Source organism: Sturnira hondurensis, unplaced genomic scaffold (assembly GCF_014824575.4).
Source record: "Sturnira hondurensis isolate 20B ecotype Veracruz unplaced genomic scaffold, ASM1482457v3 Scaffold0000167, whole genome shotgun sequence".
Lineage (NCBI taxonomy): Eukaryota > Metazoa > Chordata > Mammalia > Chiroptera > Phyllostomidae > Sturnira > Sturnira hondurensis.
The window spans coordinates 5,192,808-5,207,401 of NW_028072798.1; the positions used below are offsets into that span (position 1 = coordinate 5,192,808).

General features: G+C 45.3%; 1 long non-coding RNA gene across 1 annotated transcript; it reads left to right on the top strand.

The window, feature by feature from the left end:
• Window positions 1-45: 45 nt before the first annotated feature.
• LOC118992621 (uncharacterized) lies at window positions 46-10,369 on the top strand. The gene is made up of 2 exons (XR_005067663.1): window positions 46-212; window positions 9,828-10,369. It is a non-coding gene; the product is annotated as an uncharacterized LOC118992621 (long non-coding RNA).
• Window positions 10,370-14,594: the final 4,225 nt, after the last annotated feature.

The window sequence follows — 14,594 nt, forward strand, 5'->3', positions numbered from 1 at the left end:
TACAACCTGAATTTCGGCCCGGGGGCCGATCTCAGTCCGCACACGTTTTCTCTTTCCCGGCGGCCGGGAGCGGAGACGGGGTGGCTGCTCGCGGCGTCCCTCGCCCGCCCCGGGGCGGTGTCCGCCAACGCCGTCTCCGGGCCCTGCCTGCTTCAAGACGCTGGGGCTGGTACAAGGGCTCAGCCAGCGGTAACACCCCACGATTCTAAGAAGTAGGCTTCATTTTTTAGCTCTGTCATTTTTCTGGGAAATAGGTGTAAATGACAGGTTCCATCCCTGGAAGAGAGTCAGCTCTGGGGTAACACGCCTCCTTCCCTGCGGAGGGAAGAGAATGGCGATTACGGCTGAATGGAAGTGAAGGATACAAGCCTGCAGGGAGAGCAGAGCCTCGAGCCGATCCAGCCTGGAAACGCTGGCAGCCTGCAGACAGGCCTGCTCTGCAATCTGGGGGCTGGTTTGCTAAAGGTGGTAGATTCTGTGAATGGCCATTGACAGGAGAAAATATTTTCAGCCTCTCAAACAGACACATGACAAAATCTTTTAAAATGAGGTGACCTGTCACTTGTTCATTGTTCTCAATTTTTAAAAAAGGTCATAAACTTCAGGATGGGATGGAAATCTTTATTCATTTTTATTTTTAAATATATATTTTTGATTTTTCTATTACAGTTGTCCCAATTTTCCCCCTTTTTCCCCCTGCCATCTGGTACCCCCATTCCCTCTGGCAATGCCCTCCATCAGTTCATGTTCGTGAATCATGCATGTGTTCTTTGGTTACTCCATTTCCTATACTCTTCTCAACATCCCCCTGCCAATTCTGTACCTATCAATTCGCACTTCTTTTTTTTTTACCTTTTTAAAAGATTTTATTTATTTATTTTTAGAGAGAGGGGAAGGGAGGGAGAAAGAGAGAAAAACATCAATGTGTGGTTGCCTCTCATGGGGCCCCCATTGGGGACCTGGCCTGCAACCCAGGCATGTGCCCTGACTGGGAATTGAACTGACGACCCTATGGTTCTCAGACTGTGCTCAGTCCACTGACCTACACCAGCCACGGCTCAATTTGTACTTCTTAATCCCTGCACCTTTCCCCCCACTCGCCCCCTTTCCCTGCCAGCTGATAACCCTCCAAATGATCTCCATTTCTATGATTCTGTTTCTGTTCTGCTTGTTTGTTTAGTTTGTTTTTTAGATTCAATTGTTGATAGTTGTGAATTTATTGCCATTTTAATATTCATAGTTTTGATCTTCTTTTTCTTAAATGAGTCCCTTTAACATTTCATAGAATAATGGCTTGGTGATGATGAACTCCTTTAGCTTTACCTTGTCTGGGAAGCACTTTATCTGCCCTTCAATCTAAATGATAGCTTTGCTGAATAGAGTAATCTAGGTTGTAGGTCTTTGCTTTATATCACTTTGAATACTTCTTGCCAGTCCCTTCTTGCCTGCAAAGCTTCTTTTGAGAAATTAGCTGACAGTTTTATGGGAACTCTTTTGTGGGTAACTCTCTGCTTTCCTCTTGCTGCTTTTAAGATTCTCTCTTTATCGTTAACTCTTGGCATTTTAATTATGATGTGTCTTGGGGTGGTCCTCTTCACATCCATCTTATTTGGGACTCTCTGTGCTTCCTGGACTTAACATGTCTATTTCCTTCACCAAATTAGGGAAGTTTTCTTTCATTATTTTTTTCAAATAAGTTTTCAATTTCTTGCTCTTTCTCTTCTCCTTCTGGCACCCCTATGATTTGAATGTTAATATGTTTGAAGTTTTCCCAGAGGCTCCTTAGCCTATCCTTGTTTTTTGGACTCTTTTTTCTTCTTGCTATTCTTTCTGAGTGAATGCTTTTTTCTTCTTTATATCCCAAATCATTGATTTGATTCTCAGCTTCATCCCTTCCACTGTTGATTCCCTGTACATTTTTCTTTATTTAACTTAGTGTAACCTATATTTCTGCCTGGGTCTTTTTTATGCTATTGAAGTAGCCCATGAGATCCTTCAGCATCCTAATAATAAGCGTTTTGAACTCTGCATCTGATAGATTGTTTATCTCCATTTTATTTGGTTCTTTTCCAGGAGTTTTGTTCTGTTCTTTCATTTGGGCCATATTTCTTTGTTTGCTCATTTTGGCAGCCTCTCTGTGTTTGTTTCTATGTACTAGGTAGAACTGCTTTGACTCCCTGTCTTAGCAGAATAGCCTATTATAGAAAAATGCACCCCTAAGTTGGATGGGGTCCATGGAGCTTTAGGTAATCCCCAGGGCAGGGCCATCCATGTGAACCAGGCTGATGGAGTCTTGTTTATGGTGTCACCACTCTGGCTCTGTGTGGGGGAGGGCTCAGAAAGGGGACAGTGCCACTGCCTGGCCTCTGGAGTTTTGTCTGGGATGAAGATATCCCCCAAGACTCCCCCTGATGCCAGACACTCCAGTTTCTCCCTCTTTGCCACTGGTGCCTTTCCAGCTGCTGTTCCTGTGCTGGAGCCCAGAGGGAGTGAGTCTGCATCAGTCCTGTGTCCATGGCAAGCCCTTTAAGAGGAAATGCCTGAGAATCCCATGGTTTCTCCCACCACCCCAACCTAGACTGGTTTTTACAGCCAGAAATTCTGGGGACTTGTCTTCCTGGCACTGGAACCCTGGGCTGGGTGGTCTGGTGTTGGGCTGGAAGCCCTTGCTTCCTTCCGAGGTATCTCTCCCAATTCTTATCCAACACACATAGGTGTGGAACTGCCCATTCTGTCTCTGTATGTCTCCATATGTCTCTGCCTCTTCAGCCCTGCTGGATAAGTGTGATTTCTTTAATTCCTTGGTTGTTGGACTTCCGTGCAGCTCAATTTTCTGATGATTCTGGGTGATATTTGTTTTGCAGTTTAGTTGTAATTTTTGCTGTGGTTGTGTGAGAAGGCAAGCTGTGTTTACCTATGCCTCCATCTTGACCAGAAGTCCTTCATTCATTTTTATATTCCCCACCTCTCAGTGTATTCCCTAGTCATGCATATTAAATAAATATTGGATGAATGAGTAGATGAACGCATCACTTCTTGCATCAGTTAAATGTGATTAGTGGCTCAAACCTGGGCTCAGGTCCTAAGGCACTTGTGAGCTATACGAACTTGGTTGGGTTACTTAGTCTCTCTTTACCACAGTTTCTCATCTATAAAATAAAGAAACTGATAGTACCTGCTTCATCAGGTCGCTGAGATTAACTTGTTCAACCCAACTGTTAAGTGGCAGAGCCTGGATTTGAAAGTAGCTCTGTTGCGTCCTCACCCACTGCCCAGTCGTCCTCGAGCTGGACCTTGATCACTGAATCACCTGGGAGGGCTTGTTGACCACAGACAGCTGGGCCTCACACCCAGAATTTTGGATTCAGTCGCATCAGGGTGGGGCCTGAGAGCTATCCAGTCTGATGAGTTCCCAGGTGACGCCGATGCCGAGGCTCCAGTGGGAGAACGTCTTCTCTCTGCCACCTTCTCCCAGGCAAACCTCTTAAAATCCACTGAGCGAAAATGTGCGGCTTCCTCCACTCACCCTGTCTTTGCTGTCTCCCCAGAAAGCACAGAAACGTTTTATTTTAAGGATTTTTTTTACTACTTACTGAAAGAAACAGGAGATGATAATATCTTTAAATCTAGAGACAGCACAGCATCCTATATTCTACAGCTGTCTCTATTTCGAGACAGTAACTACAAACCCTGCTTTTATTCTTCAGGATGCAGCCCACAAATTTCTACCTTCTTTCTAACTGGCCAAGTGAAGGTCAATTTTACTCCTTCCTACTTTCCCAGAATACAGAGGGTGGAGGCGGCAATTAGAGTAAACCAATGGGTAATCTTTGCCCTACGTGAGCAATTTGCAATTTGAAGATCCTCCGCACAAGCACACCCTGAGGAGGAGGGCCTGAGCGCTCCTTGGACGGGGCTGGCTTGTGGGAAACTATAACCCTTTTTTCACTTGCCCCAGGCTCCTGCCACTTGCCCTGTCCCAGGTACTGGGAAATGGGGCTTCCAGGGCCTGGGACACAGCAAGGTACAGGGATGGGGAGTTCCTGGCCCTGAGATAAGAACCACATACCAGGCACCCCAAGTTAAAATGCTTAAAGAAAACATACTTTAGAGACAGTGCTATTCAAGGTCTCATCTTTCTACAGCGCACACTGCTAGGTACCTCAGGTGCCACCTGGGTATCTGGCCTGCTTTAGGAACCCCAAATCCCACACAGTCCGGTTTCTATAGGAAAGCATTATACCAGCTCCAAAAAGGCACCTTGGAAACATTTGGAGCCCAGTCTCTACAAGACAGGGACGCCAGTTCTGAAAGAACAACACGAGCATTTCCCAGCGTGGAAACCAGGCATCAGAAAGTTGTGCAGCTTCGGTGCTCCGTGCAGGTTGAGCAGGCCTCCTTTCAGTGGTGGAAGCATGGTTGCCTTTTAGGAGGATGTAAGGGAAATTTCTTGCAAGCCAAAGGGGCTGCTGGGAAAGCAAGTTTCTCTGAGACACACTTTGTTGCTATTTTGGTGTTTGGTTTAGCCAGCTGAAGTCCACACCAGCAGTGTATCTGACCACATTCTTATTTCAAAGACTTCGGCCCCTGAAGATTTTATTTCAAATTTTGACAGCTAGAAACCCGCTCGTATTCAAGTTCCCAAAACTTGGGTAGCCCTCACTCTAGCTGGTTCCAAAGGATGGGTTTTTCTTCCATTTATTTTTAAAAGATGTTTTTGAAGCTTCAATTTCTCTCTGCTTAAGATGTGAAGCTGAATTCTTTCTAAAACCCGACAAGAGTCACATATTGGTCATTCTTCTTCCCGCTGCTTGATACGAGATACTTATCCAAAATATAGCGCAGAGACCTTCCAAAGTTATGGACCGACTGTGTGCACAGGAAAAAACGTCTACCGGACTTTACACTGAATGATCAACAGAAGCTAACTCGAAGGAAGCAGGGAGGTAAAACCTGCTAATTCAGCTATTTTCAACCCTTTTCATCTCATGGCACTCATTCATTACTAAAATTATGCAGCACGTCAAAAAATATAATTTTTCAGCTCCAACAAAAAATAGGTATAATTTTGACTGATCTACCAAAAAAATGGTAATTACCTACCCTTGTTGTTCCAAAGTGACTTTTCAAAAAAAAAAGAAAATCAGATGTCCCTACTTGTATATCAGGATTTCTGGTACCAAGAATTAACCAATCAGATACCACCTTATTATGATGTGGCCAATAAGATGCAACTCTATTACATGACCTATATTTTATGGTTCAAGACAGGACATTCACACCAGAGACAGCTGTTGTTGTTTTTTTTTTTTTATCTGACAACCTAAAGGAAGAGAGGGCAGTGCCCTTGACTAAATAGTCAGGTATCGGCATGTTTTTAAAATTTGTGCAGCACACAGGTTGAAAATTGCTGTGCTAATTATATTGCTTCTACTTTCTGCCTTAAGGAAAATGCTGACCGAAGCAACCTTTTACTATATTTCTATAATATTTGAAAAAGTGTTAGCAAGGGACTTGTACTACTTTTGTGAAAAGGCTAAAAAGGAAAGGAACGCAGCCCTGACTGCGTAGCTCAGTCAGAGCGTCACCCTGACAGCAAATTGATGTTTCTCTCCCTCCCGCCCTGTCTCTCTCAAATCAATCAACAAAAATTCAAATAAAGAAAGGAAAGCAATAAATATATTTTAGAAATATGTCACCTTACTTTAAAATGTTTTTGTTGTTGTTTAAATAGAAATGTTACATAGGTTTCTGGGGTAACTCACCAACCTCTCCAGCCAGATACCCAGGGGTGGCATTCCTTCTAGGACAGCAAGGAGGCAGGGGTGAGAAGCATATGTCTTTTTTAAAAATTTTATTTATTTATCTTTAGAGGGGAAGGGAAGGAGAGAGGAAGAGAAATATCAATGTACGGTTGCTTCTTGTGCATCCCCTGCTGGGAACTAGCCACTGCTGGGAACTGGCTCGCAACCCAGGCATGTGCCCTGACTGGGAATCGAACCACGATCATCTGGTTCACAGGCCTACGCTCAATCCACTGAGCTATACCAGCCAGGGCGAGAAGCATATGTCTTAAGAAAGAACTCTGAATGGCCAAGAACCCACGCAGCACTTGTATCCCCCAGGTTACTGTTCTTGTAGCCTCTTGAATTCTTCCCAGTAGCTGTTCTGGGCTCCCAGAGTTATAGCTGCTTTGACGTGCACTACGATCGATAAATGGTAAACGTGCTAATAATTCCTCTTCCCTGAGCAGAAACTAGACTGCCAAAGCTTGAGTCTCATTACTCACTTCCGGAATCTCATTACTTATCTCTCAGAATTGTATTGTATAACTGTCCCGGGTTGAATAATAGAAGTCTGTCTTCATCACAGTAAATGGAAGTTGCTGTTATAGGCTACTTCCTTTCCATTTTTCTTTATTGTAGAGCGTACCTTTCCTATTTCTTCCTATGCCATCAGGTGAGTCATTACTGGTAATGATAAAGCAGAAATCACTTTGAAAGCTGTTGTAGTTCATAAGCCACTAGACATTTTCTTATAAGAGTGGGATGCATATCATTTTCTTTAACTACATTCTTCTATCTTCTCGTGGACATCAAATGTGACTACATATGCTCAGGCATTTTGTAGATTGTCAAGTGTTCCGACAATATAAAGCACTGCTATGTTTAGTCCCGTGTGTGTCCTAGTCATAGAAAAGCCCTTTCTCGTTGCCAGAAGTGAAATGCATTCCCGTCTCTGCCAGGATTCCATACACAGGCACGTGTGTTTCACTCACATTTCCTAATGAGGTCCATGATACCAGCCATGCCGTCATTAATGTTTACTATGTTTATCATGTGTTTATTTTATTAATCATTCTCTCCTATTCCAATGTATTAAAAGTATAAACGGCAACATTACCAAAATACAGTACAGGATTAATAATATGTATGGTGAGAGAGTGACTACATGTTCTAATGAACACTTCTGTGATCAAATACTGTGTTTAGACTGACTTGTTTTCATTCATTCAGCGAATATTAACTGAGCACCTGGTCTGGTCTTGGGCCCTGGGTTTCCTGCACTGAAGAGGCACAGCCCTCGGCTTGTTATGCTTATAATTCCATGACCTACCTTTTCTAAGGAAGTGAGCGTTTTGTCAAAGCATCCTTTTTATTTCAACCTCTGTGGCTGAAATTCCCTCTATTCTTTCTAACTGTATTTCTTCTACTTTCTGTGTTAATAAGTAAAATATGGACTAAAGCAACCTTTTTATTTCTTATGAAATCTGCAGTGTTTCCGGTCAACCCTCTGAATATTCACTGTTACTGTCCACGTCGGGAGAGAGGGCCCAGGTTGGTCTGCACCTTTGCAGGACCTGGGCTGCTGGGTCTCAGCATGCAGAAGGGGCAAGGCGGGATGGGGTCAGTTCCCAGAAATAGGCTCAGCCACTGAGGCCCTGGCAAATGACTCGGGAGCAGGTAGGCTCATTCTGGGGAACAAAGCACGTGCCTAGGTGGGTCATGACAAGACAGAGACACAGTTCAGGTGGCTCGTTGTGAGACGGAGTATAAGGATTTCCAATGAGGTAGCATGGCATCACCTTCAGGCAGGAAGGCTGGCATCACCAAGAGATTCATCTGTGGGTAACAGTGGGTAACAGCATCCCGTCCCTGCGCAGAACTGGAGATCTGGAGATGGTAACTGGTCCTTGCAAGGCACAACCCCAGTTAAAATAGCAAGGGCACTAAAATGAGGCCACGGTCAGGAGCCCAGTTATCAGACCCACATCACCATGGTGTTCACTCTGTAAGGTGAGCTGCGTGGACCAAGGTCTACAGATAGAGAATGATTCAGGTCAAAATGAAGTCTGGGTCTGCAGGTGGGAACCAGTTCAGCGCAACGGAGGTGGAGGGCTGGAGGAGAGGGAGGGAAGCAGACGGCCCCTGCATACAGGTGTGTGACTTGATCATTTGCAGGAAGTCCTTGTCTGGGGCCAGGGGCAGGTGGGGCTGGAAGCTGGCCTGCATCCTGCTTACCAGGCCTGGTGCCCAAGGCAGAGTGGCCACTGTCCCCGAGAATGGTCACCTTTTCTCTTCACAAAAAGGCAGCACGTAAGCATAATTGGCTTTGGAAACGTGACATTTAAAACTTGATATTCACAGGCTAGAAGCCAATTTAACATATCCCAGCTGATGGGAGTCTATCTTGTACCTCAATGTGTTAAGGCAGAATAAAACATCTTGAGAAAAATCCTAAAGCATCCAGGCTAGAGTCTGAGAAACACTTTTGTGCTAAAAGTAGTGTGTATAGATTCAAAATGCCTTTGGAATCCAGCAAATAAGTCAGAAAAGTGCTTCTGAAGAGTGCTAGCATGCTTACACCACACACACACACACACACACACACACACACACACACATATATATATACACACACACATATGGCCTTTAGACAAATTTTTTAATAATTTTGGCTCACCAACTATTGTGTTTTGCATTACAAAAGAAAGGTCTACAGTTACTTCTTGCTGGCCAGTCTATTCCCATTCTAGTCACATACTTAAGAGATTTAACCTTTTTGATTGACTCTCACGTATAAAAGGAATAAATTCTTAGGACATAATTATATAGCATGATAAAATATTTCACTATACAGTGAATTACATGCCATTTAAAAGCCAGTGTTTTATTTAGGTCAACTGTACAGGGCCCAATGCCCTTTTCAAAACGTTCAAAGTGTTTGATGGATTCATTGCTGAGTGCACTATAAATAAAATGCAGCCTCAGATTCCTCCGAAAATGTGCTAGGGTGCACATCAAAGCCACCGCCATTGATGATACCTCTTTCAAGGTGATAGAAAGAGCCTGGACTAGTTGTCTGGAAGCCAAGGTCTAGGTGCCCAGCCCTGCCAGTAAGGGGGGATGATCATCTCCATGCCTCTTAATATGGGCTTTATTTTTCTCCTCTGTAAAATGAGAGAAGTATTGAGTAGATCAGTAGTCTTCAAAATGTTCTGTGGCTCGCCAGTCCCAGAAGCTGTTAGACAATCCTTAGAGGGCGGGAAGTTTTGTGATCAAATCAGTTTGACAAACAAAATAGAACAAGTTTCTTTGCTTCAGGGCTTCTCAAAGTCTTCCAAAGAATAGCAGTAAACAATGATTCTGTAGTTATTTGCCCACGGGGTTCTTCGTTTAGGAGTGTCTTGTGCACCGTAGAGTGCAGTTTGAGAAATACCGAACCAGCTGGTCACTAGGGTTCTTTGTACTCCCCCTTCTATGACCCAGCTGTGTTTGGAGAAATGAGGCTAATCCACCTAGAGGTCAGAGAGCAATGCTCCTCCTTCCTCTTGCAGCTCAAGGTCAGGTCTAAAACGCAATGTCTCTTGCTCTGCCTCTAGTGCGAACCCAAACGGCAGTTGGAAGAGCAAAGACCAGGTTTCACCCAGGGATGGAGGCTTTAATTCCACAATACTTCAGCTGAAAATAACACCTCACTCTTCCGTGTCCAGTTTAGAGCTCTTCTTCACATTCTACGATAGAAGAGAGCTGTTTGTTGTGGGGAGGCGGAGTGCAAAATGGTCATGAATAATCTACTTCATTCCAATCAATAAGGGGGAAAAAACAGTTCCTAAAACACATTCTGAATTGGTATAGTTGAGAAATCAAAACAGACTGACTTACAGTAGAATCAGACTTACTATTTCAAGCCCTGCTACTTATGTATCCTTATTTGGTTGCTCTTCACAGAGTTGCATGCTGTGGAAATGAAAGTGACCTTGAGAGGTCATGTAGCAAAGCATCTTGTGTCCAGAAAGGGCGTCACTGAAATTCTCATAATTACAGATACAGCAGCAGGTCCATCTTGACTCCTGACTGTGGAGCAACCAGTTGGCTAGGGCACGCTGTCTCATCCCTGCATTCCCCTCCAGGAATTCCCGTGCTGTGATTATGGAGCAGAAAGTCGGTGACGTGCTGCATGCCAACCGCAGCCTCAGTTCTGAGGAAAATGGCCAGACAGAGCTTCACTTGCTAGGGTTTCCATGTTTCACATCCCACGACCCGGTGGGACCCAGTTACTCTGCACAAATAAAGCAAACCGGAGCAAGATCACCACCAACCCCGAAGGCAGCCATCTGTAGGCCAGCAACTCTACCCAATGGGGGCCCTGCTTATTGCATGGTCCACCCCATCTGCAACCGACACGGGAGCACGTGTTCCAACGACTCCCTCTGGCTGAAAACTCTGCTTTTCTCTCTCCTGTGTCCCCAAACTGTCTTTTAATGTCTCCTACTCAGCCCTGCTTCTTCTGGCTGCCACACTGTGACTATAGTGATCTTTCACGGTACTGTCACGAGCCCTCATGTCCTTTTTGATAGAAATGGGGGGGGGGAACTCTCTCACATAAAAACCTCTCTCACGCGTGCCACACGCGTCCCCACCCCCATGCCCTCCAGAAGCCAAGGCCTCCGAAGAAGCCCCGAGCGGAAGGGCACTGTTACTTGCGGTGAGTTCTGCCCCACCAGCCCCTGGTGCACTTCCCTCCAGGATCGTGTCTGCCCCAGGTCCTGGCTTCTCCCTGCGTTCCCGGCTCTGCTGTCCCCTGACACCCACAGCCGGCCTCATCGCCGATGGGTGGGTCCCACTGAGCTCTGGGTAACACAGTTGCGACATAGTCCCTCCTGTCGCGACTTTGAAGGTGAGGTTGGCCTTACTCAGAGCTGGTGGAGCACCTGTGCCCAGCATGTTGACTTCTGCTGCATCTCCTGGACGGAAGCACCTGATGCCGCGCTGCAGGTCTCTCTCCACAGCCCTGGCTGCACGTGCTAGAGAGCGGCGCTGAGCTGAAGGGTTTGGACATGAATGCTCTGGTCGCCGAGCACAGCCCGGTGAACACAGCTCGCACGTGGATGCTCTCTGGTCGCTGAGCACGGCCCGGTGAACACAGCTCGCACATGCGGCTCGGACTGGCCCACCCCGGAGCTCTCCCTGCTGCCCTGAGATGACTCTTCCCGAAAGGGGCAGCTCGTTCCTAAACCTGGAGAGGGCGCTGCACGAAGGGGAAGCTATCCCAGGAGAAACAGGAAACGAAAACGGGTGGCCCAGGGGTTAGTTCAGCATCAAATAAATACTAATAAAAGTTTTACAAAACAGAGTGGTCAAGAAATTTTTTGTAAAAGCGGTGCCCTGAGCAGCACTTGCCCTGCAATGTTGAAAAAACATGCACGATAAATGGCATTAAAGTCCTAGCCACAGCACAGAACCGGCCAACCAGATCCATGGACGAGAATAGTGAGTACCAAAATGGACTTAAGTGCATCTATTAGCTTAGTGAACAAGGTATTTCAAAGCAGTGAAGAAAGTAAAATAAAATGATTTTGGCACAACTGGCCAATTACCTGGAAAAGAGAAGCTGGAATTCTACTTCATCTTACAATAAAACCATAAAAGCAATGGGGAAAAATACGGATGATTATTTATGGGAACACATCTTTGAGTTGGGGAAGAACTTTCTAAGCATGAAACCAAAGGAATAAATATAGACTGATTTGACTGTCTAACTCTTACTACTGCTCAATGTAGATTTGCTCAGTTAATTCCATCTTTCCTTTACCTTTGCCTGCCCTTCACCTATTGTTGCTAGTGGCCATGTGACTAGTGCTGGCCAATGGGAATAAGCAAGAGTCAGCTGATATTGTCTCTTTCTCCATCCTTCCTCCTTCCACTGGGAATGCAGACCTGATGGCTAGTGCTGCAGCAGCCATTTAGTGATCATAAGATAAGAAGCAAGTGAAAGGCAACAGCGGGCAGGGATGTGAGCCCTCACATTGTCTATCTGCGAACCACTTCCAGCTGCTGCCTCTCCGATAGGTGCTTGTTACGTGAGGTAAGTCCTCTTAGCTTAAGCCAGTGGAGTTAGGATTTCTGTAACATAAAGGTCAAATTCATTCCTAACCGGGCCTGAGCTAAAGGCAAAACAGCATATTTTCATAAAAGACAAAAACAAACAGAAAAAATATTTGCAAATACATACTATAAAAGTTAAATTTTTATTAATGTAAAGACCTCTATAGTAAGAGACATTTTATTTACCAATGAAAATAGGCAAAGAATATGAACAGGATGATTAAAAATTAAATGTCCAATAAATTTATGAAAAAATTCAGCTTCACTGATAATCAGAAAAATTAAAATAGCCTTAATGATATATCAGCTATAAAAATTGGCAGACACTGGAGCAATTATAGTATCTTCTGGAGAGCCATCAGACAAGATGTCTCCACAGTCTTGGAAGGCTCATGCCCTTCGGAAATCTGTGCGGTGAAAGGGCTGATGAAATGCAGGGGTGTGCTGCACTGACGGCCCTGGCGGTGTTGGTGGTGACTGCAAAATTATGGAAATGGGAGAAATGGGCAATAATGGAGCTCTGCTTAAATAAATTACAGGATTGTTTCACCTAAACAATGTGACCGTTAACCGGCTGCAGCAGAGGCATATTTTTGGACATGCAAAGATGTTCGTTATTCGTTATTAAGCAAAGAACAAGTTGAACCACCCCTCAGTAGGAAAGACACATCTCTGTCTTTGTTTCTCTGTGTGTGTGTGTAGTTGTGTGTGTGAGAAATGGCACGGGGGGAAAGAAATCGAGGCAGTGACACCATCCCCGGTCTTGGTCCACATCTTTAAATTATTTCTGTAATAAACATGCATTGCTTTTGAAAAATGAAAGTTGTAACTGCAAAAATATTTCTGAATGAGCACGGGGTTAAAATCGGGGGATTAGAAGAATCAACTATTTAATGGGATCCAGCTGAGACACATGGAGGTGCCTGTCTCACGCTAAGGGTGTCAGAACCTTCCCGGTCCTTCGGGCTCCTGCCTTTGCCCGGTGATTCTTTAAGCACAGTTGGTGTCTGCTGTGGAGAGCTCCTTTAGCTGGCCTCCTCCGAATGACATGTTTTTCCTTTGACCAGGGGCGTCCAACCGTTTGGCGTCTCTGTGCCACACTGGAAGAAGAGTTGTCTTGGGCCTCATATTAAATACACTGTGACACGCAATCACAAAAAATCTCACAATGTGTGAAGTAAATTTACGATTTTGTGTTAGGCCACAGTCACAGCCGTCCTGGGCTGTATGAAGCCCATGGGCTACAGCTTGGGCACCCCTACCAGGCAGTTTAATATAGTTAGCCATGCTAAAGCCAAGCCTTCCAGTTCTAAGGGTCCTTCTGCTTTTTAAGGTGGCTTTGCATCTCTCTGCTCTGATTAGTACAAGTGATTTAAAGCTGAATTCTCTGAGAGTAATTTTATTCCCTGATTCCCAAGATTGTTGGGGGTTGGTAGGAGGGTATGCTTCATGGAAGCCCCTAAATATTGGCTGAGGGCTGACGGAAGTCCTGTAAAAAACAATCAGCACTTTGCTCTAAGGGAGGCAGCTGCGAGGAGGCGGTGAGCAACAGCAGATGATCTTTGGAGAGCTTGATTCTGCGAATTCCTGTCTCACAGATTCAAACTTCCGGTTTTTCATATTTCTTAATCTATCAAGCCATGAGCAAGGGTTGAATTTCCTGTATGTATTTCTCAGTCTCACGTCCGAGTGATACTAAAAGTAACTCTTTCCCTTAGGGCATAACCCTGCAAAAGCCACATGTGCCAAATTCTCCAGGATTTCTTTTTTCATAATGGAAAATATTTTAAGCTAAGAGTATGACCGATGATAGGGAGGCAGGTTGTGTGGGGAAAATTATGGTAAGTGTATCTATCAACCAGGGTCCCAGCAGGAGATGGAAACTGTTCCAGGTGCTTCAACAGAAGATTGTTTTTAATGGAGGGACTCTGGAGGGACTCCTTACAGAGGGGGGGGGGGTGGTTACGGGGACCAGTGAGAGAGGTCAAGGCAGAGGTTATGTCTGTGGGAAACCATTATCAACCCCGGTGGGAAGGGAGGCCCAGGGAGACCTGGGGTCAGGCAGAAGGCACTCGCTCTCTGTGGCGGGAGGTGTACCCTGTAAGGATGTTGCCACCCCCAGACTTGAGCACCAAAGCAGAAAGAGAAGGAAAAGATTTTTCTGCTTCCTGTCCTCCGGTGTGCCCCCGTGCCTCTCATTGGCCACATCCTAATCCAAGTCAGCTGAAGGGACCTCACAGAGCTCTCAGGGGCACAGAGAAAGGCGGGAAGGTGGGGAAAGGGTCTGAGGGCACAAGTGGAGAATGGCCAGCTCACTCCCTGAAGGAATGTTTTGTTCTTTATGAGATGATAACACGTCAAGGACGGTTTGGACAGTGGTTAGCTCTGCTGCTTCAAGTTCAGCTATGAATGCTGTCAGGAGTCTGTCATTTCTAAGAGATTAAAAATAAGGGTCAAGCCCTGGCTGGTGTAGCTCAGTGGACTGAGTGCAGGCCTGCGAACCAGAGGATGGCGGTTCGATTCCCAGTCAGGGCACATGCCTGGGTTGCAGGCCAGTTCCCAGCAGGGGATGCAGTTCCCAGCGGGGGGCACACGAGAGGCAACCATACATTGATGTTTCTCCCCCTCTCTCCTTCCCTTCCCCTCTAAAGATAAATAAATAAAATCTTTAAAAAAAAAGGGTCAAGCCCAGAGAAGTTTTAGAAG